General features: G+C 48.1%; 1 protein-coding gene across 10 annotated transcripts in view; it reads right to left on the bottom strand.

The window, feature by feature from the left end:
• RREB1 (ras responsive element binding protein 1) overlaps nt 1–24,378 on the bottom strand; it is a 187,807-nt gene that overhangs the window by 90,161 nt on the left and 73,268 nt on the right. Inside the window, exon 1 of one of the 10 annotated variants that reach the window (XM_067006797.1) lies at nt 22,043–22,099. The exons of 5 other annotated variants lie outside the window; for them this stretch is intronic. The gene's annotated coding sequence lies outside the window, so the exon portion shown is untranslated. Of the gene's footprint in view, nt 1–16,609; nt 18,464–21,519; nt 21,683–21,705; nt 21,726–22,007; nt 22,100–24,378 lie in introns of those variants that run through there. 4 more of the 10 variants (XM_059076743.2, XM_067006798.1, XM_067006795.1 and 1 more) reach the window with 4 other exon arrangements.

The following is a 24,378-nucleotide window of genomic DNA, read 5'->3' on the forward strand; positions in this document are numbered from 1 at the left end:
GGCACATGTGAAGTTAATAGGTTCCGAGGATGATAAGATCAGATGTTTGAAACAGTCCCCCAAAGTTCCTTTCTGGGGTATAAGGAATCTTTCCAAAGCCAATTAACGAAAAGAAAAAACTTCCTGGCCTAAACACACATCCCCTAACCCCTCACAATCTCAGAGGCAAGAGGGAGGGGCGGGAGAGAGGTGATGGAGTGGTGACATACGCAAGGCAGTGGAGAAAATGGGGGCGAATGAGTGACAGAAGCCAGGTTACGCATTAAACCCACAACAATTCCTGTGCCAACACTCCAAAACGGAGCCGGTACTTTTAGGATCTTTTTTTATGAGGCGAGATACCAGAGTAAAAAAGAGTGTGCACAGCCCAGAGCAAGCACGCTGCCTCCTATACGGCCCCTCTCCTGTCGCCACAGGGCTGGGCTGTGTCGCTGGCCCATCTGAGAACAGGAGCCAGCTAACCGGCTCAGCCCCAGAGGCCAAACGGCAAATGTTCCACGTCCTCACCTTCCTCCCAGCCACGAAGTCAGGAACAACCTGTACAGACAAAGAAAACAGAAAACTCGCGAAACAATGGCATCTACCGCGCTCCCTGAATATGCCCGAGGAAACTTTTTCAAAGCCCTTTAAGATGCTTCATTACAATTCTGGAAAGAAAACGCAGTCCACTGCACCCAGGCACGCACACGTTCACACAAACCCAATTTCATGCTCTGCCGGCCCCACGACGAAAATGCAGAAGTCAAAATATAACTCGAGAGAGTGGCCCTGGTTACTTAACAGATCGGAATTATAACTGACACTTTTCCAAAACTATATGAGAGGCCAGGGACATCCTGGCAGGTTTCCAATCTGGAAACAGAATTTGCCTAAGGGGGAAAAAATAAAGGTCTAACAGATTATACAATCTGCTACCTAGCCACAGTGAAAATGCTGTATAGATGGGGATGTGAGGGAAGAAAAGGACCTCACCGTCTCTTTATTCCTTGTAGTTAATCCCTAACGCCATGCCGTAGCCAAGGCAAGAATAAGCCTCTCAGGGCTTCACCACCAAGAAACGACTCATCGTGGGGATGTCTTTTTTTACCCTATCAGCCAAGATTCATTTAGTGGGATCACAGTTTGGAAGACGGATATGCAAGGTAACCCCCAGCTCCGCCGGCCTGTGGGGAGATTTTGAAAGTGCCGTGCAATCTCGCTGCCAGTCACACATTCTGTGCAACCCAAATTTACAGTCAGATGTTATTAGCCGCACTCACAATATTAGGCAAATGCTGTTTTAATTCTTTTAGCTTGAAGAAAGGGAAAACAAAGGGACACATTAATCCATCAAAGTTGCCAGGCCCTAAAACTTCCACAGCTTCTTCTCACTTATCATTTCGACAGCTTCAGCCACCAAACAGCTTTCATTTAAAAAAATGAGTGTCTTTAGTTTCCTGCAGTTTGAGTTCCAGGCCCATCCTTGCTGCTTTCAGTGTGCTAGAGCCAAAGCCTGGGCGAGGGCACAGAAAATGTGCATTCAATGCAGGGGTTAAAATGAGTGAAGAGGTTCTATACTATTTTTGTGCCCTAGATGTAGGGCAAGATCTGGTATCACTGTGAAACTCTGAAGTGGGATGGCGCTCATTCTCAGACATTAGTCTGCCTCAAGTTCCGGATGTTAGAACCAAGGGCTGGAAGATAGAGCCCCTGGCCTCAAAGGCTGACACTCAGGCTGGGGAGACAGAGTAGACAGGACACAAAGAGATAAACTCCAACCCAAGGGAAAATGGATTATGAGCCACAAGCTCGAAAGGCTGCAGGGCTCCCCAGAGGTAAGTCATCAAGCGTGAGGGAAGTGGGGCAGAAGCAAACCTGAGCTTGGAGGAAAGATCCGGCTTTCAGAAGACAGGGCATTCCAGTCAGAAGGAAGTGCACGAGGGAAAAGCATGGAGACCCTAGAGGTACATCCGGATGGGACACCGTGCCATGAGAGCACTAGCTCCGAAATGCGCCTAAAATGAGGACTTAACAGAGATTCTCACGATGCTGAACGCATTCGTCTTTTTAGGTTAAAATGCCCCCTTTGAAGAGGAAATGATAGGTTTCCCGGGTGGCGCAGACGTTAAGAATCCGCCCGCCAGTGCAGGGGACACGGTTTCGAGCCCTGGTCCGGGAAGACCCCACGTGTCGCAGAGCAACTAAGCCCGCGAGCCGCAACTACTGAGCCCGCGCCTAGAGCCCGTGCTCCGCAACAAGAGAAGCCCGCGCACCACAACAGAGTAGCCCCCACTCACCACAACTAGAGAAAACCCGCGCGCAGCAGCGAAGACCCAATGTAGCCAAAAATTAAACAAATGAATAAATAAATTTATTTTTTTTAAAAAAAGAGGAAATGATAAAGACAGTACATGGTTGGGACTGTTTTTTAACACCCTTACTTGGCAAAAGAAAAAAATGGCAATCCCCTGTGTAACTGCCAGAGCTTTGCCTTCGGTCTCTGGCCCATGCAAACAAAACCCTTGGGAGCCATCAGACTACACCAGCCCACTGTGCAAAAGGAGTAAGAGTGGAGTGGAGGAAACGGCAAAGATGGGGCTGGCAAAACGATGCTGACTGAGGTCAAGGCTCCACCTCAGAGGGGTGAACTTTATCCTGTGGCTGTGGGAACCCACTGAAGCCCCCACCACTCTTTTGGAAGAAAACCTCTGGGATGAAATAATCGTAACCATATTTTCAAAAACTCTTGGCAGCAGTTTAAAAATTTGACGATTAGAGGCACATAACCCAGATAGGAGGTTACTGCAATACAGACTAAGGGACAGCCATGAGGAGCACGGGGTCAGGAGAACATCACCGAGGGACCGACCAGGCTGCCAGGAGGGAGGGCGAAGGTCAGGGAGGCGCTGGGCTTCCTGCGCTGGCAACAGACTGGGACACAAGGCAGTTAACTTCGATGCAGGAAAACTTCCCAGCACAGGAGAGAACAAAGAGAATACAGCAGGAAGGGACTGGTTACTGAGTAGCAGGATTAAGCAAGGAGTTCTGTTTAAAAGAAATCCAAAGACTGTCCCCAGCCAGAAAGGAGCAGATGGGAAAAAGAAGAAGGTTCTGGAGGAGGTGGGAAAGGAGGGCCAGGGGGCTGTCAGGCACAGGAAGATGAGACACTTGCGGTTGGACCGAATACATAACAGACATATAAATGCACGTATTCGTTGTCAAATGGGCTGCTGACGTGGGGGGAAAGTGCTTAAACAGCCTTAACTTACAGGTTACAAGTCCACACAAAACTGTACCAAATACAAAACAAGACAAAACCGAAATCCATCCTGTTCTCCCTTTCAAAGAGCCTAGCCTATAAAACGAACACATTAGATGCTGGGTAAAACATTTTATTGAATCGATACGGTCCAGAGTGGCGCTGTCCAAAGACGAAAAGAATCTCTGCGCTGTCCAGTCTGGCAGTCTCGAGCCACACGTGGCCGCTGAGCACCTGACATAAGGCTAATGTGGCTAAGGGACTAAATTTAAAATTTTCATTTCAGTTAAATTTAAATAGCCACATGTGCCTAGCCAGCTGTTGTACTGGACAGTGTAGGTCTATGGTATTTTTTTCCCACAGTAATCCTGAGTTACTAGATGGTGGTCCTTAATTCATTCCTTTGCTTCCCCCGGTTTTCAAGCCCTAAAGCAGGAATAAAGATGATCTAGTATAGTTTTAACTGGAAGGCATGGGAGGGCAGTGAGCTGACCCCAGAAGTAACTTACTTTGCTATGATTCTTTATTCTTTCCAGGGTTTATCAGAGTTTCAATGTATAAAGGGAAATAGCCCATGAAAGCAACAACAGAGGGACATCTCCTAAGCTAGGCTCACTTCTTCTAGGTGAGTCATCAGCTCCCTGCACCATCTACCCAAAACCTGCTCAGGCCTGGTCCCACCTTACTTGTGAAGGCCAGTGTGTGAAAACATGGGAAAATGTAAGTTAGACCAAGGTTAAAAAGCAACCTAGTACATTTAGGCATTCTATGTTGCAACGTATTCATGGATAAGTCTGGCAGAGGCCACCTGAAATGAGATACGCATCATGGGACTATAGTGATCCTTTAAAAATAAAGGTGTAATTTAATGTCACTATAATTTAATGTAAACTTGATTTTTGTAATTTAAAGTTATTTTTTTAAAAAGATACAAGAAAGAAAGTAATCAAACTGCATTCGTTTTTAAGCTGTTAAACTGTTCCCTCCTTCCTCCTCTCCCTTCTGACCTTTCTTTTGTCACAGCCCAGTGCCCGGCACACAGTAGGTGTTTATATAGTTCATCCTATAAATCTGGGCCACCTACTAGGGGTGATATGCTCAGGTTGATAAGCCCTGCTCTACAGACAAGCACAAAACTCATACACTTGAAACGATGCAAAATTTATGTGGTATCATTTTTTGGGGGGGGAGTCCATAAATTTGATCAGATTTTCAAACCTTCCTTTTTCTTATGAAAATGAGATTAACCATGTAATTCACTTCAAATAGTGTCTGATACGTGGCAATAACTCAATAAAAGTTAGTGACATCCATTCCCCCAATAAGCTCCCAATGCCTGCTATAAACAGTCATAATTTTAGGCAGAATTCGTCCTACAGAGAGGAGGTGGGGCGAGATCATCGTGAGGCACCCCCCGCCTCCCGTCTATGTCACTGGGTTTATATGGTTTTGTTCTGTTCCCATTATTCCAGAAATAACTGATGGAACCAAGTTAGTTTCTTGATGATATTAGGTTAAAACAGTGCATATTATCACCATCTCTAGGCCATCCAAGGCACTGAGGAGGTCTTCTCTAAGATCCACATAATAGGTGTAAGTGTGGCCCAAGCACTAGCAATTCCTGGGAATCTCAAAGGAGTCCTAGAATAGACGGTGGTCTTGTGGAGGATGTTTGTTTTTTAATTAACAAAAGGTAATGGGGGCATTAGTGAGCCTTTTAAATAGGAACCAAGAATTTAAACTGATTCCCTCTAAGCAGTCCTTACTTAAATTGCAATGCATAAATAGAATACATTGGCTGTAAAAGGGAGGATTATATCAACTGTAAAATTCACGAGTCACAACCAGCGGAGTGAGAAGAGTGACTCTGGTGACTGAGGTCAGAAGGTATTGGGCTGGTGGGGGGCTAGCTTGGTCCTTGTTTTCTCATGTGTCCTTTGAAGGTGAAAACTAACCAATTTTTTCTGGCCTTCAAGCTGTCAGAGGATTAAAAAAAAACTCCGTCTGAAAAAATAAACAAATGCAACCTGCAATCTCCCTTCAAAAGGTGGTGGGGGGGGGGGCAATGCCCCACCTAAGGCCCTTAAATATTTCCTGAAGATTGTTACCTCAATTAGTAACTATCCATCTACTACAAGACTGGGCAGGGCAGGGCAGGGGGTTGCGGGAGTCGGGGGAGGGGGAGAAGAGATGTTCCAGGAGCTCACCACCTAGGTGAGGAAAGAAGAAACCATGAGAAGGTAAGAGAATTTAGTGTTGTGTATGCAGTACTAATTTTAAGTCCGGAAAAACCACTGGCATGAGAGTGGAGGGGTGTCCGAGGTGGAAGAGAGCCTGGAGGAGCTGATACCCAGGGAGGACCGCGAGAAGCCCCGGAGCCAGGTCCTGCTTGTCTAAGGCATGCGGGGCAGTCGCGGGGAGCTGAGAAAGCTGGGCCAGGGCAGCAGGGGGTGTCGGGGCAGCACCAGAGGATGATGTCAGAGTTTTAAGGAAACCTGTTTGAACAAGGTATGGGACAGCAGGGGAGGGAGACCAGACTGAAATGGGAACAAAGGAAATAGAGAGGGAAAGATAAACCTGAATGCCTTTCAAAGAACTGCAGAGACCTGGAGGGAGCTGAGCAGGAAGTGGCTCCTGCCACAGGCTCGAAGAAGTTTTCCACTGTTAAGGGGGTTGGGCTCAATTACTTTTTTTTTTTTTTTCGGTACACGGGTACACGGGCCTCTCACTGCTGTGGCCTCTCCCATTGCGGAGCCTGTGCTCCGGACGTGCAGGCTCAGCGGCCATGGCTCACGGGCCCGGCCGCTCCGCGGCACGTGGGATCTTCCCGGACCGGAGCACGAACCCGCATCCCCTGCATCGGCAGGCGGACTCTCAACCACTGCGCCACCAGGGAAGCCCTCAATTACTTTTTTAGACACTTGGCAAGTGAAGAAATGTAGTGGATGAGAAAGGAAGGTCTTGGTACCTTGGTGAGATACTGGAACTCATGAGTGCAGGGGGGAATCGACCCCTCCACAGAGAGGGGAGGCCTGAACTGGCAGAGTGGAGGCTCAGAGATGAGAGGGTCCAGTATGGAACATGAAGAACACCCATTCTGAGCCACAGACATAGGAACAAGGGCTGCTAGGAATGAGGTCCCCAGGAAGGAGGAGAACGTGGTGTCCAAATAAATGTGAAAGCACTAGCAACGAAGGGGCATAAAACCCCTCTGAGTCCGAAAGATGCAAGAGTAAAGCGAACCTAAGGGGGAGCTGAAGGAAGTTCACAGTTGGGTGGTCCTCATCTTGAGCACACAGTAGGCACTCAGTCTGCGGATTAGTAATCTCTAGAAAGTAGGCAGCGGGTCAGATGCTGTGAGTAGGAGGAAGAGAAAAGGGGGACTGATGGCTTCAGGAGCAGAAGACCCCAGCGAGCTGGCGGGAGGGAATGCAGTGGCTTAACGGGGGTTGGGCAGGGAGAGGGGTGCTCTTAGCTTAGGTCTTTACAATCACATGACCTCAAGGTGCTGGGGAACAAGAATGGGCCCAGGGGAGGAGCCAGGAGGCCCTTTGGAACACCCTCTTCCTACTCAGGGTTAAGTCTGGCATCCTGTTTCCTACTCTGGATGGCTGGCTGAGGAGAAGGGAGGAAAACGGTGTTATTTCAAACGGTTGCATCTTTTATTCCTACTATTTGAGGCAAGCCTGGTACGTTTCTTTCAACAGATGTCCGATTCACACATGTAGCTGCTTTCCTCAGCAGTAAACAAGTGGATTCTATCTACAAACAGCAAGGACACCAGGTCTGCGAGGGGAGAGAAAACCTTTTCCAAACACCCAACCCACCCCAAATGGCTTTCACCGAGTTTTTCTCACCAGGCTGAACTTTGCAACTCTAAACCCATCAGATGCACCTTGGTGCGGAATGCAGCCGGGAACCCGCTCAGGACCCAGGCGTGGTTCTTAAGAGGCACTCGGCCCACCCCAGGCATGGGCTGGGGCTTCCCGAGTTCTCAGGGTCAGCTGGTCTCGGCACATCTGCACGCAGGGCCCGGTGATTCAATTAGTGTGAGTTCAGTTGCTCTTGTTTAGGTCAGTTCTTTCTTCTTTTGTTTAGATCTGACTCAAGATTTGCTTCAAGCTTCTAGACCTCTGTGAGAGCGCCTACACAAGCTACACCGCGGAAAGTGATGAAGGCAAAGGAAGGGATGGAGGGAAAGGAAGGAAGAACCTGGGTCTTTCAAACACACACACGGTCTCCTCCCTCCCCCTCCACCACCTGTGTTCTCTTAAGTTACTCAAGTAGACAGGCAACTGCTTCTCACAGGAAAACGCCAGACTCCAAGTCTGAATGTGAAAACCCCGTGGTTAAGCCCTGGCTGGCAGAAAACTAAAAATTTCAGCAACCCTGGAATGAAATGTTATGTTCAGAGCTCTACGAAGCATCGCAGCTGTTCCCAGCCCACATGAAAACTGAAAGGGGTGATGCTATCTTTATCCTCTACCTACAGGCAAAGCTGGTACCACCCTGGGCCGGGCTGCCCAGGAGCCAGCTCAGTTCCAGGCTGCTGAGCACAAGAGACAAAGAAGGCAAAGGAACACAGGGGCCAGCAGAGCACACCTAAGCAACAACACACAACAGAGCCACCGGGAAGAAAGAAAAGGCAGTTAATCATTAAAAATTTGAAAAGGATGCAAGGAAACGGAACTGCTTGAAAAGCTGTTCTCACTGCCATTTGGAAAATCTGTTCCAATCAGGTCAAAATTCAAAAGGTTAGATCACATCTAACTTGACCTGCATCTCCCAAGTGGAAGGAGAGCCCTTTAATCAATTTTCTTGGAAGAAAAAACACATTTCTCTACTCAAACTCAGAAAGCGGCTTTAGACCACCTCGTGGAATCAGGCCCCAGATGCGCATCCCAGAGAGGGCAGGTGATGGCAAATGAATGGCTCCAGAAGAATCAGGAGGCAAGCGGATGAGAACGGGGCTTCGGGGCTTCGCTCACAGCTCGAAGCTGACGCACAGGCTAATAACTGAAGGAAACGTTCTCCGGCGTGACCGGCCGCCTCACTCTGAGCAAACGCTTCCCGCTAGCAACTCCGTGCTGCCCCGAAGAGCCCCAGGCCGCGAGCCGCTCCGGCTCAGATGACGGGCCGCCCGGGCCGTGCAAGCCCCAGGCCGGGCCAGGCCCCGGCAGCCCGCCACACGCATAAACCACCAACGAACCGAGCTGTGGCGAGGGGCTCAGCTCGCAGCGTGAACTGCCACCAACACACCACACTTCCTGCTCATGCCGCCAGACCATCTCCATTCGAGAAAAAGTGAAAACGACCACAGGGTGGCCACCGCAGGGCCGGCGAGCAGGATGGCACGGCAGCTGAGGAGCGGGCTCGGGAGCCACGTCGCCCGGGTCCAAATCCTGCCTCTTCCACTTGCCAGCTGTGGCGGCACCACCCTTAGTTACAGAACCTTTCTCTGCCTCGGTTTCCTCAGCTGCAAGGAGGAGACAACAGTAACACCTACTTCACGCAGCCGCTGCGGGACACGGGGGTTATGTGTGCAAAGTGGGACGGAGAGCACCGACTGCCCACACGCGTATCAGCGCTGATTCACTCACTGTCAGTCCAGCGGGCACTACAGATATTCTCTTCACCCAGGGCCGCGGTCCCCAAACTTCAGCAAGCAGCCCGAGAGCGTAATGTAACAGATTTCTGACTCAGAAGGTCTAGGGCGGGTCCTAAGAATGTGTGTTTCTAACAAGTTCCCAGGTGATGCTGAGGCTGCTGGTCCGAGGCTCACACTCTGAGAAGCTCTGCTCTCCGCACCGGTTAACTCCTGTGCTCTATGCTTTGGGCCTAAGCCTCACGTGGTTTATTTATCGGCACAGTGAGCCTGAATGAGAAAGAGTAAGGAGAGTGGCAAAGCAGTTCACTGCTCAGAGGATATCCAAGTGTTCTTCCACACTGCCTAGCACCCCTGCACCTCTGCATGCGACGGATCACATGACAAGTTCCAGCCAATGGGCTGTGGGCAAAGATGACACACATCACTTCCAGGCTGAAGCTTTTAAAAGCTGATGTGTGGCCTGCTGGCTCTCTCCTTACTGTGGCAACCTGGAAGCATGTGCAGTGGCGGGCAGGGGGCTACAGGACGACAGCAGCACGGACCCTGGGTCACTGCTGGGAAGGGAGCTACCGCAGAGAGCTGCTGGCCTACAGCAGATTTCACATGAAAAGCAATGACATTTTGTGCGTTAAGCCACTCAGATTTTAAAGTTTGACAGCTTAGCTTAAGTCCACTAAAACACTTCCTGTCACCGCTATTAAAAGGGCCTTTGCACCAGTCTTAAGTCCAACCTACGGACACAGGTGTGAGGTATTTTATACCACAATCAGTTAGCGAGGGTTTCTACCCTATTCTCATTCACTTCAGTTCATCAAATAGATCAGTTTGGTTTTTTTTAATCCTCCCATTTGGGGTCTGTTTTTCACCAGATATAAAAATTCTTCATTACACACACACACACACACACACACACACACACACACACACACACACACACACACACACACACACACAGACCCAGAATCCCTTGACTCTAAAAGGCAGGCCAGAAGGAAAGGGTTTCCATTTTATTTACTAAATCATGTGCAAACTGATATCGTACTTTGCCCAAATAGGAGAAGGTGATCTCTTTAAGGTCAAAGCATCACCATTTAACCACAAAACTGCTCTTAAAAGAAAAAATCATAATTTGTAGTTAACCTAGGAACATCTGCAACTTGACATGCAGGTAATGAACTGTTCACAGTACATTACGTTCCAGATTATGCGGAATAAAACATGATAAAGATTCTCCTGTTATAAAAATTACCCCTAACCCCACACACACGGCCCAAACAAAACGTAACCTAGAACAACTCCTCAACTTGAACTAGAAAATTCATGAAATACACAAATGAAAAGAATTGGGAGGACTTCCCTGGTGGTGCAGTGGTTGAGAATCTGCCTGCAGGGCTTCCCTGGTGGTGGAGTGGTTGAGAATCTGCCTGCCAATGCAGGGGACACGGGTTCGAGCCCTGGTCTGGGAAGATCCCACATGCCACGGAGCAACTAGGCCCGTGAACCACAGCTACTCAGCCTGTGCTCTAGAGCCCGTGAGCCACAGCTACTGAGCCTGCACGTCTGGAGCTTGTGCTCCACAGCAAGAGACACTGCGACAGTGAGAGGCCCGCACACCACGATGAAGAGTGGCCCTGCTTGCCGCAACTAGAGAAAGTCCATGCACAGAAACGAAGACCCAACACAGCCAAAAATAAATTAATTAATTAATTAAAAAAATAAAGAATCTGCCTGCCAATGCAGGGGCACAGGTTCAAGTCCTGGTCCAGGAAGATCCCACATGCCACGGAGCAACTGAGCCCATGCGCCACAACTACTGAGCCTGCGCGCCACGATTACTGAGCCTGCGCGCTAGAGCCCGCAAGCCACAACTACTGAAGCCCGTGAGCCACAACTACTGAGCCTGTGCGCTAGAGTCCGTGAGCCACAACTACTGAAGCCCACGTGCCTAGAGCCCATGCTCCGCAACAAGAGAAGCCACCGCAGTGAGAAGCCTGCGCACCACAACAAAGAGTAGCCCCAGCTCGCCGCAACTAGAGAAAGCCCGTGTGCTGCAACAAAGACCCAACGCCGCCAAAAAATAAATAAATAAATTAACTTAAAAAAAAGAATTGCGGAGAGAGAATTTTAAAATATGTAATAGAATCACATTAGTCCTTTTGGTCTATGGAGCAAACAGCACTTCTCAGGAGGGCCCTCTTTGTGAGAAGGACTTCAGTTGAGTGGGATCTACAACGTCTCTCAAAGGTGGGGGGATTTCTTGCTAGAATTCTCCCTAGCCCTTTCTACAGAGGGCAGGAGAACAAACCCCTTGTGAACACACACACACACACTTTTTAAAACTCATCTCCAAAGGAGCTCAGTGGCTCTCTGCTCCCCAATTAGCACCGGCAGAGCTGAGCTGGAGATGAAGGGCCCTGCTGCCCTGGCCTTCTCAAGTTCCTAGGCCCTTGAGCGCCTCATTCTCTGGGTGTGTCACATTCCACCTCTTGAGGTACTTCCACGTGGCCAAAAAGAAAAAAAAAAAAAGGTAAACACTCAGGTAATGCATTTGGTCACATATTATAGTTCAGCTGTAAAAGCACAGTTAAACTAATTAAAAAGGCCCCAACACTATTTCTCTAATATGTTTTACAGTTATTTGGCAACTGCTGGGTTTTATTGGTGAGTAGATTTTTTTTTCTTTTTTCATTTCTTTCAGGAGACATGAAAAAGTCACTAAAAAAAAAAAAGAAAACCTGAAAATTTAAACATCTCTAATTTAAAAAAAAAATCTCATGCCATACTACCTTGAAGACACTGGGGAGAATAAAGTCTGCACGTACACCCTAACCCTGGGTTACTTCTCCACTGCTCATTAAGGAGCGAACCCTGGGGAACCTTGTCTTAGGACAACAGGAATAACGTGCAACCAGATAACAGGTGGATCCGTCACCAATCACAGAGCTAAAGAAGCTGGCGGTGCGTCCTGCTAGTGCCTCCTGCAAGGCCCCCGAAAACGCCCTATTGTTCAGTCAGTTAGGGAGTGTATATACTACAGCTGGCTCATAATGTATCTGCACACCAGAGTCGCTGTGTGTACATCTGGAAGAGAGACATAATAGAAACGTCCACATTTAGAAGATGAAAGCCATAGAAAAAGCAACCTCATGTGATTTTTGCAGTCTAACTTGCTCCGTTTATTTCTTCCATAATCATGTTCCTAATGAGAGAATCAAGCTATAAGTAAAGTCCTAGGAGTTTATAATCATGATGCTTTTTATATACAGCCAAAAGGCCCTTTCCATTGCTTATACCCAAAGAGGTCTGTGGTGAAACAGACCACCACTGTGGTGGTGACTTCTTTCTACCCACTGTCCACGTGTCCTGGACTCACACGAGAGCGTCACAGGATGGTTCTCTCCGCCCGGCAGCCCCGTGGCCACCGTGTAGGCACAGGACTGCAGTGCACTCACTCCTGCCACCTCCTCCAACTTGCGCCAAGTATTAAATCTCAGGCCATACAAATGTCACGTCCCCGTAGTGTGCAACTTTTATGCAGACCTAAGGCTACGACCAAAACCAGTTCTTGGCTACATGACTCCCGAGCCGGCACATCCCACGCGCTCTGAAGCTAGCTCTCTCCGTGGACTCCTCAGCAAAGAGACTGCCTGCGCTGCTGCTCGGGGGCTGGTCTGCAGATCATATGACAGCTGGAGTCCCTCGGACACAAGCAGGCATTGTCCACTTTTCCTTGAAATCTCAAAATCCTGGATAAGACCAGCAATCAAGTAACACTTCAATCCTCCAACAACCTTAAATCAATTGACCAAATTCTTCTCTTTGAGTCTCAACTCTCCCTTTACAAATAAAGCGATGATGTCCAATAAAAGCCATTTTCGTCAGCTTTTAAAGCAGACCCACAGCACTTACTTTAAATAAAAGGTTAGGATTACGTGATTGGGGGAAAGCATTTAAACAAACAATGAACATTATGGATGGAGCTGCTAATAACTGCCCCACAATTTCTGTGGTGCCTTCAGAGTGCTCTGGGGGCGTCAGAGCATTAACTGAACGCTCCCTTCCTTCTTCACGGCTGGCCTCCAGACCCACAGATGACTCATGGAGGCTGAGCTCTGGGCAGCCAGCAGCTGCTCAAACCCAGGCCTGGATGCTTCCCTCCCTACCCCTCCGGCCCCACCATCCCAACCTCTGAACAGGTGTCCCTGAGGCCAGCCCACTGGTGGATGCCATAAGCACATCATCTCAACTGAGCTGAGCAAGGAGCTGCAGGTCCTCACAGGCCGTGACACAGAAGGAGACCCAAGCCCTTCCACCCTCCACTATGCCCCTTCCCTCCAGCAAGCCCTCTCTGTGCTGTCCACACTTCAAAAAGCCAGCATGAGACCCGCTCCTTGCTTCCTGGGAAGTCGTAGGTTTTATTACTTTTCCATCTGCTGTGAGCGTCTAACATCCAGAGAACTAATTTTTATTTCTCATATGCAATTCATATAGACTTCCCTTCCCTGACAGAGTCACAAACATCTAACCATAAGAGAATGCTTTCCACCTCCAGCATGGCAATCAGGAGGTATATAGTTTCCATGGATACCCAGAAGACCAAATTTCAAAACTAATTACATTTTTAAAAGGAACAATTTCTCTTAGTAAAAAACAAACAAACAAACAAAACCAAAACACAAAACCTATTTGATTCAGGAGCAGGAAAGTCTATACCAACCATTTTATTTGTTAACTATGCATTACAGCAAATCTAAGTACACAAAAAACTTAAACTTAATACTATTAGAAGCTAGTATGTATTTAAAATACGTGTACGAGTATGATTATTAAAACTTAGGCCTAGCAATGCTCTATGCTTAAGCAGATAAAATTAAAATTTTACAGCTTGCGAATTTTGGTAGCTCGAGAACTACTAGTATGTATTAGCTACCCTGGGAACTTTTCAACTCTGGGATTTCCATGAAAATGTCTGAAAATACTGAATGATGCCAAGGGAGATTTTTGGTGTACCACCACAGAGTGCCGCAGGGGTCTCCATCTGTAAAATGGAGCTACTGAGAATACAATTAACAAGAAACCAGAAATATATAATCACCTCTGCCAAGTGAGCACATTTAATTTTTCAAGTTAGGATGAGCCCTCCTGCCAAAGAACACGGACACTCCTCCAGGTGACATGTTCAATTCTGGGCACAGACATGAATTGAGGAAGAAAACAGACTAAAACAAAGGCAAACTCATAAAAACAGGTCAAGTGATCTCTGAAGTCCCTTCCAGCTTTAAATCCTATGGTTCTTAGAATGAGCCTATAGTTGGGGTGAGGGGGGAAAAAAACACTCCTTCCTTCCATTTGTCATTTGATGGCTTACGATTAAATTTTTTTAATATTTAAGTTTTCTGAGGCCTCCCTTACACTCAGAACTCCTTTTCTACAGAGACTCCATCTCCCAGGGTATCTATTACTTCTATGGTACTCACCAGATAGAGGGTCTTCTCTAGTCCCTGCTTTAAAAACTCCACGACAGGACTTCCCTGGTGGCACCGTGGTTAAGAATCCGCCTGCCAATGCAGGGTTCGATTCCCTGGTCCGGGAAGGTCCCACATGCCGCGGAGCAACTGAGCCTATGCACCACAACTACTGAGCCTGAGCTCTAGAGCCTGTGTGCAGCAACTATTGAGCCTGCGAGCCACAACTACTGAAGCCCACGCGCCTAGAGCCCATGCTCTGCAACAAGGGAAGCCACCGCAATGAGAAGCCTGCGCACAGCAGCAAAGAGTAGCCCCCACTCGCCGCAACTAGAGAAAGCCCGCACACAGCAACGAAGACCCAACGCAGCCAAAAAAAAAAAAAAAAACACCAAAAACAAACCACCTCCATGACATTCTGTGTATAATTTCAATGAAAAATATGAAAGAACATGGGCTTCCCTGGTGGCGCAGTGGTTGAGAGTCCGCCTGCCGATGCAGGGGATGCGGGTTCGTGCCCCGGTCCGGGAAGATCCCACATGCCGCGGAGCAGCTGGGCCCGTGAGCAATGGCCGCTGAGCCTGTGCGTCCGGAGCCTGTGCTCCACAACGGGAGAGGCCACAACAGTGAGAGGCCAGCGTACCGCAAAAAAAAAAAGAAAAAAAAAAAATATATATATATATATGAAAGAACAATTCACATTAGGAATACAGAAAAAAGACCCTCGTACCCTCATGATGGTATTTGGACACCATTTGAACCTGTTAATGCATCACTTTTTTTTCCTGCAAATCTGGTCAAAATAAATAATACTTTGATATGTATCTGGACCCACTGATTCTAATGCTTCACGTTAGCTCATAAAGCAGCTGCACATCACTGAGGAGAGCTGTGGGGGGAAGTATCGAGAAGTTATAAAACTCCTGGGTGTAAATCACTATAAAGTATCTTTCGAACTTGCCCATCTCAACTCCTTAAGCAGAGCATGGTGAATCAACATATGATTAATCTAACCTTTCTGGGCGATGACTCAGGATCACTACAATGAACAACTATTACACAAGGTGCCTTCGGAAACTAGTGTCATAACCCTCCCCCTTCAGTTTTGCTCCTATGCCACAGGGGCCTCAGTCAGCCATGCCTTTTTTCTTTAACTGAAATTTTTATTCCAGAGACGCACTGAGATCATGTGGATATACATGCAGTCCTAAGAAACAACACAGAAGGCCCCTCTGTTCATGCTATTTGCGCTCTCCTGTCTCATCCCCGGACATCCCTTCTTGCTGCTCTCAGTGCATCTCCTTCTGGTGGCTCTTCTCCACCCTCAACCAGCAACTTTGGCCTCTAATTTCTTGTGGACTGGAAAATGGGAGACGAGGTGGTCAGGGCCATAGCTACAGTGAGAATAAACAGTGCTAAAGTGGGGGCCCAAGGACCATCATGAATCAAGGGTAAGAGTGTCACAGCACCGGGACTTCCTCCAGCTGCCTGGCTTCCGAAAGCTTTATTTTGCATTCCCCCTCCGCCACCCCGCTGGTTCTCCCTCACTCCCAGGCTAAAGATTCTGGACCTCAGAATGCCAAATAAGTGACCTCCACAGAAGTGATATATTACTTTTGAGTCAACTGAATACTAGCTAAGCAACTGCTGTTTCCATAACTGGTAATTGGTACTCTGGCAGTACCCGGTGTCTCACCCTGAACATTATCTACCAAGCACTGTTAATAGCCTGAAATGAAAACACAGAGCCTAAAAAAAATATTTCAATTTTTTTTTCCTGGACTCACTGGTATTTTTAAGGAAGTTTTAACTTTGTACTACTTGGAACAATTCAATTATATAAGTTAAAGGAGTAAAGTTCTAAAAAAGATATGATAAAGAGCATAATCAATGTGTTTCAGAGACTTCAGTAAATACGAAAACTGTCACTTTGTTCTTCTACTGCATTAGGAACTTCTCAAACAAAGAGGCTTGATGGAGGCAGACAGAAAGGGGCTTATCAGCTTAAGAAACTGGAAGGATGGTACAATTAACTGTCACACGGTCAGATATAATTCACTCTGACGGGGCCAATGAAAGACAACAAGACAGTGAAGGTCCCCATCTTGTCTCTTTACATAATACCCAAACACCCCAGAGTGGCAAACCACCTTTTCTTTAAGGGTTATCAATACATGTGGCCTGAGAAGAAAAGCAATAGCCTTTGGAGGGAGGGGGGAAGGAAGGAAAAGAAAAGAAGAGCAGGAAAAGGAAGAAGTCTCTTATCTGAACCACAAATGCCTCCCGCAGCTCACGCACTCCAAGCTGAGGTGCTGTATCCTAGGTATTCCAGGGGAAAAAGAAAAAAAAGACAAAAAACAACTGCATTTCTTTCTCAGTACAGTCTCCTCTCCGCTCCACAGACCCAGCCCTGCCAAGGGGAAAAAGGCTGCGCTCAGCTCTGCGGACTCGGAGCTGATGCTCTGCCCTGGCAAAGGCGAAGGTGAAGTGTTGTAAACGCATGAGGACAGCTCGGGGAGGATGCGGCGGAGGAAATGCGAAAGCAACTTCTCCACTGGCCACGGACAATACAGACTACAGGGGAGAGCTCACCCTCACAGGGTTAAAAGATGCTCCAAAACAAGCAGTTGAGAACCCCGGGGACCATAAAATGCGAAACGCGTGTGGTGTGAGAGATACTAAGAAAAACAAGGGTTCTATTCTAAAACAGATGTACAAAGAGAATTCAGTCTCTCCTCACGTGAGGATACAGTTTCTTGAGTTTTCACAGTGCCAGACACACTAGGATCAGAAACATGCTTCAAACAGTGTAAAGATGGAAAGAAAAAAAGCCTCCTGCCTCCTCCCTCCAAAAAAGAAAAAAGCAAGCAGCGACACACCAGAAATAGCCTGAGCCTGCTTCTAAGCACGGGGCTGTGTGCATCAGGAGAGGCTCCCCTGCAGTGTGTTATAGTGAGCTCCAGCATGACTATATATGGTATGTTTACGGAGGGAGTAGACACAAACACCACGCAGAACTTACGTCAGACCAGAGCTGGCTTTTAAAGAGCTCAGTTTCTCCGAGTTGACGGCCACAAGACATCCCTAAGTTGGAGCAAACTGCAGATGCTTTACAAAGCAACGTCTCCTGACTTAGGGGCACTCGGAGCGCAGGGACCCCCCCTTGCTGCCCTCCACATCCCCATCCCGACCTCGCCTCCTCCTCCCCCCCACCTCCCCCAGCCCCCCCCCATGCAGGCCATCCACCCTGCAGTCCCGCAGAGGCATAAATGCACACTCAAGAATGTCTCTGTTGAATGGGGCCTATGTTACATGACTAAGGGCACAGACATGGATTTCTCCAGAAACAGCTGGCAAGGCTGAGGCCTCTTGCACAGGCTCCTCATTGCCACAAAGTATTTTCATCACATCAAATGTCCTGCCAGAGAGAGGGAGAACCAGACACTGAAGTGGGGAGGGGGCGGGGGAGCAGGGGATAATGTGAAGATGTTTGAAAGTCCTGGGAGAGGAGCAGGGGAATAGAGGAGGTCAGAGGGAGAGAGCGGGAGGGCCAGAGGAGAGGGCCAGAGAGACAGGGAGAGGGCCAGAGACAGAGGAGAGGGCCAGAGACAGAGGAGAGGGCCAGAGACAGAGGAGAGGACCAGAGAGACAGGGAGAGGACCAGAGAGACAGGGAGAGGGCCAGAGACAGAGGAGAGGGCCAGAGACAAAAGAGAGGGACAGAGAGACAGGGAGAGGGCCAGAGGAAAGGGCCAGAGGAGAAGGCCGGAGAGAGAGAGAGGGAGAGGAGGAGAGGAGGAGAGGAGGAGAGGAGGAGAGGGGGAGAGGAGGAGGGGGGGAGGCTTCATCACTGCTTTAACAGTCCTGCCCAACCTGTTCTGCGGTGCGCGCTGTTAACTCCTTTCTGGCAAATGGATGCGCACAGCAGCCCTTTCTTTCTTCTTCTTTCCCCCACAGCCAGGCTGCAACTGAAGGCAGACTTGCAGAGAAAAGTCCCAAAGAAAAAGGCTAAACCCATTCCTGACTGGACTTAAACCCATAATTTGTATCCTGCAGCAGGAGACCTTCACTGCCAGCTCCCAGGGCGTCTTCTCCACCAACTTCCCAGCCCTCTCCATCTCCTAACTCTCCTCCTCCCCTCGGAAATATGGAAATCGAGGTTGGGTCCCCGAACACAGCTAAGTGGAGGTGAGGGTGAGGGAGGCCCAGTTTTTACCCTCCGGAACAAAGCACTACGGGAGAAGGAAGCAAAAGGTGGTTTTTCTTCTTGCTGTTTTTTGCTTGATATTAGGCATTTACGGGGTTAACAGACAGCCTGCAGACCAGAAATTTACCTGCTTAGCAACAGAAGCATCAACTAAGCCACACTGGTTGTTTTGACACAGGAAAAGCAGTTTCTACCTGGCGAAAATACCTGGTGATGTTTCAGTTGCCATTTTAAGCAACACACATATTAATCACATGAGAAGGGCAGTCAAGAAACCACAGTTAAAAGGAGAAAAAGTCCAAAGAGAGTTTACCCAGCTTAAAGGGGGAGATCAAAACCAAGCATGAAAATGCTGGACCGAGTAAGGAAAACATGTTCTACAAGTTAACAGCAGACTCCAAGGTTGAAAACTGCTCTTGAAAACCTTGAAACCGGGGCTCCCTTGCCCCCTAACTTGTATGCAGCTGCTTAGTCTTTACGTCGACCTTAAGGACTCTTCAGGTAGTGGGAGACAATCCTCACGAAAAGACAGATTTACCCCCTCTGAATGGTGAGATGAAAAGGAAAGCATGACTCTCACAAACGATTACACTTTCTTCCTTAAGCATACCTGAATGTCTCAAACTGCAAGTGCAACCCGGGGCCTCCATACCTTCCTTTGAAAGATGAGTGAATACAATCCTTGAAACCTAAATATCTACTTTAAAATTCAACTACAGAGAGCTTCTTCATTTTCAGCAAATGGCTGTCTCATTTTTGGAAGTTCCAGGATGCCAGGGTTTGTAGAGTCGGTTGCTGTAGGATGATTACTGCTGTTTTAACAGAGATGTGTCTCCTTAGCCAGAGCAAGGTCTACAAGCAATTAGGACTAACAATTTGGTCCAGTTGTTGAATATGTAAAGCACAGTAGAAAAATAGGTTAACACATTCTTTCACCTAAAATGCAATTAAATAAAACGTAAAGGAGGAATAATGCCAATGCATGCATATATAACACATAAATAATTACAAGGCCAAAGAATGAGAGAAATAAAACAGAAGTGAAATTCTGAACACTACTGGTATCACTTGGGGATGGAGCCCCGTTTCAAGAAACAATGATAAACAGTCATTTCTAATGATAACATTCAAATATTCTAGAAAACCACATTGTACTTTTAACGGCTTCCCTTAAAATCTAAACTGAAGAAGATACTGGATGACAAAGAGATTTTGTGTAAAGCTTAGGAGATGTAATGATCTAGGAAAAAACCCAACTTTCTAACTTCGACCCAGTTTAAAATAAAATTTCAAAGGCACATAGTTCTACAATATTGTAAAAAAAAAGAGAGAGAGAGAGAGAGAGAAAGCACATATGCAAAAACCAAGCCACAAAACTAATCTCCTCCTTTAATAAAGGAAAATACTTGCACTTATTCAGAACCTCTATACTAACAGTTGGAGCAAATTAAGCCTTATTTCTGAAACTTATATTTGAAAAATGTAAGCTGGGTCAAAGAAACTAGTGTGGACAAAATGGTAGTATTTAAAGCAAAAATGTGGCCTATGCAGAAGCAGAGAAGAAGAAAAAAAAAAAAAAGGAAAAGGGAAAAAAAGGCCGCAGTGATGCACTCTGGTCACAGGCAGAGTGGGCTGCAAGGCCAGCTGTATCTAACAGTTGTGCACGGGACGACACATGGCGCATTCATAAGCCGCGAGAGCAGAGGCTGTTCCGAGCCTGTAAACTCTGCACTCGAAATGATGAGCGGCTGACTCGCTGTTGTTTCACAGTCAAGGAGTGCAAAAAAAGACGGGTTCAGTTAGAGGCACAGGCTGTCCCTTCAGCTGTGGCAAAATGGTGAGCAAGAGGGTCTAGATAAAGAGGCCCAAGAAGCATTTACCCTCTTCTAACAAGAGCTGGGCCCGATGATAACTGAGTAAACACCTCTAGAGAAGATAACACGGCAAGAGCGATGGGGGGTGGCGGAGGCCCGGCAGAAACCAGAACGGAACGGACATCTTCTCCCGCCCTTTCTAAAGAAATTATTCAGCATCCCTAAATCCACAGCCTCCGACCAAGGGGTTAAAACGTCAGTAGCTTTATTACCTGTGTGTGACCTTACCTCTCCACGGCCTTAACAAAAGAAACATCTGGTCCCAGTTATTCGGCATCCCTGATAATTCTGTCAAAGCGCCAATTTCTTAAAAAATTAATTAGTGGCATTTACACCTGCCAGTGCAGACGGCCTATCAGGGGTCTAGCACTGGTACCACACTATCTCGCTTAACAGGAAACTCAGGGTTGCAACAGATAAGCATCGGATAGGAGAATTTCAAGGTTTGTGTCATTTCCTAACTCTATTAAAAAAAAAAAAAAAAAAAAAAAAAAAAGCCAGTGGCTCAAATGTATTCATTTGTCTCATCAGACATAAATGTACAAGTAACCTGTTCATAAATACAATTTTGAAAGTTGATTATTAGGGGTATTAAAATCACCCTGGACGCTTTTTCAAACGGACAAGGCCCAGCCTCACAACAGACCTACTGAACCTGAATCCCCTGGTCTTAAGAATCACTGGATGCTGCAGCCCAGTGAAGAGTGATCACCCAAGAAGGCACACCAAAAACGAGACAAGTCACAGGGCGCAGGGCTCACCGGAAGTGCTCTAGGTACTGAGCTGCTCATGGCGACGGACGAGGGCCCCGGGTGGGTGAATCAGCCTCATGATGGCACAGGGGTGCAGGCAGGGACCACCCGCACGCCCCGGTGCCAGCTCCGGGCAGGACTGCGGGGACACAGGGCACACTGGGGGCAGGGCCCTGGTGGCAGGCGGCCTTCAGGCCCCAGGAGCAAGGCCCACCGCTCCCACAGGCCCTGCCGTCCCCCGGTCGGGGGCGGGGGGGTCCTGAAGCGCAGACCTTGAAGCCCGCGCTACGACCGCGTGGACCACGGAGGGGCCCGGGGACAGAGGCACGCGGTCTGCCGCCGCTGCCACTGCTGGGAGGGGGGACGGATTTAAAACCTGAGGCCACGGTGGCTTGTTTAGTTCCGTGGTGCCCCTTGGCCTCCATCCGCAGAACGCGGGTCACGTGGGAAAGAGGTAACAGCCGCCCAACACTGCAGGAAGAGGACAGAATGGACCAGGTGCCGCGCTGCCCCGGGCGTCCCGTCACACAGAAGCTGCCCCTGTCCTTCCTCCTCCACTCACGCCTTCCCCCAGCCGGGCTGCACCCCCTCCTCGTCCTCCTCTTCATCCCCTGCCGCCTCCTCCTCCTCAGACTCCTCCTCCAAAAGGCTCTGCGGACACTTTTTCAGCCACACGCTGTTCTCATTAAAACGGCCATCAGGTAAGTAACGTGGACTCCTTCTGGGCAACAACTACAAGACGCGAGTGGGCACGCAAAACTTCGGGAAACTTAAGTGGTCACAGGCTAAATGGCCTTAAGCGAACACCAGGGGGGAAAAAAGGAGGGAGCACTTCACTCGGGGCGCACGTCTTCAAATCTCTACCTGAGAGGAACCCACTTCTAAAAAACGAACTCAACTACTAGACGGGCTCTTCGAAGGCCTCCGGCCGCCCACGAGGTTGCCACCCGGCCGCCCCGGCCTCAGGAGAGCGAGTCAAGGTCTTCGTGGAAGCGACGCCGGCGCGGCCCACGGGAAGGCGGCCGAGCCCCGCCCCCGTCCCGCCCCCTCCGGCCAATCGGCGCCCGCCGCCCTGACTGACGGCCCCGCCGCCCGCTCACGGGGCGGCCCCGCGCGGGCGCCGAGGTGGGCGGACGGCGCGGAGGCCCGGGCTGGACCAGCGCCCCGCGACCCCGCCGTCCGGCCGTCGACCGCCCGCTCCCCAGTAGCCGCCGCGGCGGGACGGGCACGGACGAGTCCCGGGCCGCCGCGCGCTCCTCTGTGCGAACGCACTTCAGCTTAGACGGTCCCAGTGCACGAAGGCTCCGCGGCCCGAGAAGGGCCGGCCGCCCGGCCGCCCGGCCGCCCGGCCGCCTTCCGCCGCGTCCTCCCAGGCCCCTCCCCGGCCCGGCCGCCGGGAGCCCAGAACCGAAATCCATCCACACAGCCTCGATTCGGTCGGTGCTTCCCTCCAGGAAGGAGGCACGACCCTCGGACGCGCTCCACAGCCCCACCCTCCGTGTCGGCCACGGATGCCTAGCGGGCAGCCTGCATTGAAGGGCAGGAAGAGGGTAGTTCTTACTGTCTCTGTAGTTTTTAAAACGTGCAGATCCTTTTCACTGAAAAGAAGCACAAGTCACATTCCTATTTTCGGAAAGAAGACACAGGCGAGTTTTAGAATATGACATGATTTCCGAGACGAGCACGTTTACTCTATATTTGGCGATATTTCATCTAGCAGACTTCACTGTGCTAAGTCCGGAAATGAAATTAGTGCTCAGAGGGCAATCCCAAACAATCTCTGAGAAAGGAAAAAAAAGGAAATCCCTGTAATATCAGATCGTCAGAATTATCACGATATGTGTTATAGTACTTCTTTGCTGGGACCTTGAGAACCTTTCATCCTAGAAGGCAGTCCTGAAAAAAATTTCTCTTAAGGAAAGAATAAATAGTGTTTTTAAATCATTTGTCTTGCCATTCAGAGGGAGCATCTGAAGAAATCTCTTTTAACCCCAGGACAGAGAAAGGCCAGACCAAGTGGCCTTGTCTTAGGCCCACAAAACCAAAGAGAGGATATTGAAAGTGTGAAACTTGACCCTAAATTCTCAATAATTAAAAAAAAATTCAACATCCATGTGACCTTGGACTCTCTCATTTTCATCTGTCTCTTGCAGTACACTCTCTTTGCTAGCCATTCAGCACACTGCAAGCCCTGATAAAAGTAGTTAATGTTTACTGAAACCTGGGCATGAACTGTACTAAACCTGATAGGAGTGAAAAGGCAAAGTTCTGTTAACAGCATCCATGGACAATAAAAAAAAATTTTTTTTTTTTAATTAAAAAAGAGGGGGTGGAGGACCAGGAAAAGAGGAATATATATTTTTCTTTCTAATTTGAATTTTAAAATCTCTCACTGATGAATACATCAATTATACATCCCCCAAAGAGGCTTTTTACCTTTGTTGTTATCTTTCTGGAAAATTTTCAACACAAATATAGTTCAATCATTTAAGATTTTTCTTAATTTTTCTTTATAGACCTTAAGACTGAAACCAATCTGTTTATATCTCTTGTTCTCTGACTTTTTTTGGAAGGCCCAGGTACTTGATAAGTAACCAGTTTTAATGATACTACACTCAAACTTTATTCATTTGAATAGCTGCTTACAAGTTACAGCTAAAGAACTGTAGTTCATGCAAAAATAAACATTTCAATGGATATCATCTAAAATATTTTTTCTTCCCTTGACTTTTTACTTTTTCAAATGTAAAAACAGTTAATTTCAGTCTGATCAGATCTTTAAGTCTAACATTTCTTATACCATTAGCCTCACTCTAAGTATATCGTTGTGTGTTGGAACTTACTGATATTTTAAACTTACTGATAATCTATCTTTTCCTCCCATTTCCACACTATCCCTTTTTCTCCCATTACCTCAGTTAAAATAATATTTCAACTTACACACATACACACACACAGACTGTATCCTGAACAGGATGCTCTCAGGTGTTTAAAGCCAACTTTCTCTCTCCCCATCCCCCCTTGCTTAAAGGGCAGCAATAGAACCAGTCACCTTGGAAACAAACATCACCCAGTGTTTGCAGAACAAACAATGGTACCTTTTCAGCCAGTACCAGGCAGGCAGGCCAAGGGGCAGCCTAGCAATTCTGGGCCATACAGGAGTGTTAACATATTGCATTCGTTCAATGCACGAGAAAGTAGTTCAGTACTGAAAATGAAGCGTTTGAACCTCTCA

Source organism: Kogia breviceps, chromosome 10, assembly GCF_026419965.1.
Source record: "Kogia breviceps isolate mKogBre1 chromosome 10, mKogBre1 haplotype 1, whole genome shotgun sequence".
Classification (NCBI taxonomy): Eukaryota; Metazoa; Chordata; class Mammalia; order Artiodactyla; family Physeteridae; genus Kogia; species Kogia breviceps.